This window comes from Centruroides sculpturatus, unplaced genomic scaffold (assembly GCF_000671375.1).
Source record: "Centruroides sculpturatus isolate CEXI.00-Female unplaced genomic scaffold, Cexi_2.0 scaffold644, whole genome shotgun sequence".
Lineage (NCBI taxonomy): Eukaryota > Metazoa > Arthropoda > Arachnida > Scorpiones > Buthidae > Centruroides > Centruroides sculpturatus.
In genome coordinates, this window is record NW_019385082.1 from 392475 (window position 1) to 395734 (window position 3260).

Consider the following 3260-nt stretch of genomic DNA (forward strand, 5'->3'; position numbering starts at 1 on the left):
GTTTAGCATTGAAATTGATAGAATAAAGCAACATGACACATGAGCGATCTGACACTCGGGAAGACTTTTATGAAGAATTGACCCCTTTATACGTGTTAGGTACATTTATAAAGGGGACCCAGAAAACTGTATCCGGATCACTGAACATTGGTAGAGTATTTGTTCTTTAGATTTTTGAATTCGATTTGATAATTTCAACTATCAAACCGAACTGGATAGCTGAGACTTGAGAGTTAAGGCTATTAGACTTGCAAGGTTGGCTCACTTTGACGTCTATTCTGCATGATTAGAGTATCGTGAGGTAACTTAACTATGTCATGATAAGCTCTGTACTATTTCCCTAGACTATTAGGAAATGCTGTACAAAGCATTTTATTTTCCTGGCTGTTATAACCTGGGAATTATAGGTATTGAAATCTTGTCAAATTTGATACTCGGGTTTCCTGCAAATCTCGACATTTTGAGACCCCTAAAAACGAAGTAAAATTCCGAGGATATGTGTGTACTGTACGTGTTAGTGTTGTGTGTGGGCAGTGGCGCGTTATACTTTTATGGGGACCAGGCAAATTTGAATTAGAAGGGCTTCCGTACGGTGTTGACTTCATGCATTTTTCTTCGGGGAGGTTTTTGGAAAAATATTTTTGTAGAAAAGATTGGTTTGGAAACTGTTGCTAAATACCTTAGGTAATTGTATTTTTTTCTCATGGGATAACAAGCCACTCTGAGTTGGATGTCGAAAAAGTCGAGCATGGTTCATTGCCAGACTTTTTGTTGTTATGTTTATGGCGTATCCTTGCATATTTACGATGTGCAAACTTCAATAGAAATAAAGTAAAATAAAAATAAGTAACAGGTTAAATCAATTTATCCTGTTTTGTTACATATTACAACATATTCAATAGCCGATTGTGTTTCTTTGAGGCTCTAGGCGCAATCAGGCCCTTTATGTGAAAGTGTTTTTCCTTATATAAAAAGTCAATAACATCGTCAATATTTGAGTTATATCACTGTTCTTGCTGGGGTGAGAAATGCAACTTGTTAAACGTTCACAAAATTTTTAGAGACATACTCTTTTTGCTATGCAATTTTTGAGGACCTAGCGCACGCGCCTAATGAGCCTCTTGGGAAATCTGCCATCGAACATATTTGCTTATTCATTCACACACGTCATTTGCAAATAACATGCAATTACTTTTATTTTATAACTAATATGTTATGAATCTATAGCTTGGGTTCTTACATTTCTAAAGTGTCATTATTTCGTAGAGGGAAAGGGCCTGTTATATATTACAGCCTAGGATCAGAACAGACTAAGTTCAGCCTCGTGTATAACTCAAGTTCAAACAGATTTCCTTTTGAAACGACAGCAACAGACTACAAAATAAATGATATCATTAATTCCAAAAGTTTAAAATGAAAAACAAAGACCTTTGTGTTTCTAATACCAAAATCGACGATAATAGTCATTTATTTGATAAATAATTCGTTTAATACATAAGATACAAATTGTAAAAGTTTGGCACATTTTCAATTATAAATTTTAAAATTAATCTTCACACACTAACGGAAATATTGCTTAAAATGATGAAATTGCAACGACTCAACACACTGTTACGAATATGCTCAATGGCTCAGAGTTTAAAACTTTTTAATTTTGTTATTTCGCATTATGATCATCAGAATTACGAGATTCTTCATCACATCGAGCTTTCCTTTCATTCGCTTCACGATTATCGTCATTCACGGTCGAGTTATATTTGTTCCCAATGTCCACGTCTTTTGCTTCCTTAATATCTATTTTCTGTTGAAAAAATACAAAATTATTCAATCAAAATTAATTTAATATATTAAAATACAGTTATGTTTATCATAATAATCTACAGTTGGCCGAGGAAGTTAAAGCGTTAGCCTGCTACTTTGGAGGATCCGGAAGGGTTGAAAATCCCCTTAAAATTTTTTAGTGAAAATTTGACTTTTGTAAAACTAATAACTAAAACTTGTTTTGTATATTTTCGTCCGATGGCGATAATTATGATTAATTATTTGAAGACATAATCCTTTCCAATATGTTTGTATTTTTAATTGGATGTATTCTTGTCTTTTTAAAGGACTTTTTGGTGGCTAGTAGCCTAGAAAGGAGGGTCAGTCGCCAAGAATGTATTGTCTGGAACACAGAGCTAATAAATAAGGGTTCCTTTTTTGGGAAGGACTATGTCTTCAAATAATTAAACTAAAACTTGTTAATATTGTCGGACTAGTTGTTCAAAATGTGATTATTTATTGTACTTACTTCGTTGAGAATAATAATTGACCATTAATCATTGTTAGTTCTGAGAAAATTTGAAAACAATCAAGTTTGCCTTTATTTGGGTAAAGGAATTTACAAAACTACTTGAACACAGCAAAATTATCTACCGACCAAATGAATAAAACAGCTTCTTCCCCGCCTCAAAGAGACTTGAGCGCCAACTATGGCTACCTGTTACTTTAATTCTATTTTAAAATACAGCTGACAATTTGACGGTTACTTTTAAAACTTAAAGTTTTAAAACTTTCTGGACGTTCCTTTTATCAGAATTTACATTTATCTCGTGGTTTACATTTTAATTACTTTTTTTTTTTTATCGATTTAAACACAAAAACTTTCGAAAAAATTTAAGATGAAGAAATTTTTTGATCGTTAGCGAATAAAGCAATTTTGATTGTGAATTTCAGAAGTTTGACAGCTTTTTTTAAGTTATCTAAATTCAGATTAACCTAACAGTAGAAACTCCATTAACCGGGATTATATAGACCGGATTCTTGGTATTCAATGACGTTCATTACTTTCAACCTTTTGCACTTTCACTTTTGCTTTCATATACATAAGTATTTATGCTGTTTTGTATATATTTATATGTTTATTTACCTGTATGTAAATTATTCTTACTTATACACTTTAATTATATATCTATTTCGACAAATGAATTAAATGTGAATCATAATTATCCATCGTTATCATTTTTACTCCCTATCATTACCAAATTAATGGAGTTTCTGTTGTACTCGTTTGATACTAACTAAAGATAAAATTAAGTAATAAAGCTTAACTTACCTCTTTGTTAGCAACAGTGTTTATACATGGACAACTGAAACTGCTATTTCCCATTTTGAAAGTTTCTTATAAGTATATGAATTACGGACAGATATTACAGGAATGATATGCTGTAACATAATGCTAAAGTCGACTCACGCAAGGCTTTCTGGTATTGGTAGACGCA

The 3260-nt window shown here is 32.2% G+C and overlaps 1 long non-coding RNA gene across 1 annotated transcript; it reads right to left on the reverse strand.

The window, feature by feature from the left end:
- Positions 1-1433: 1433 nt before the first annotated feature.
- Positions 1434-3260, reverse strand: LOC111634403. The gene is made up of 2 exons (XR_002758211.1): positions 3095-3260; positions 1434-1801 (listed from the first exon to the last, which is right to left on the reverse strand). It is a non-coding gene; the product is annotated as an uncharacterized LOC111634403 (long non-coding RNA).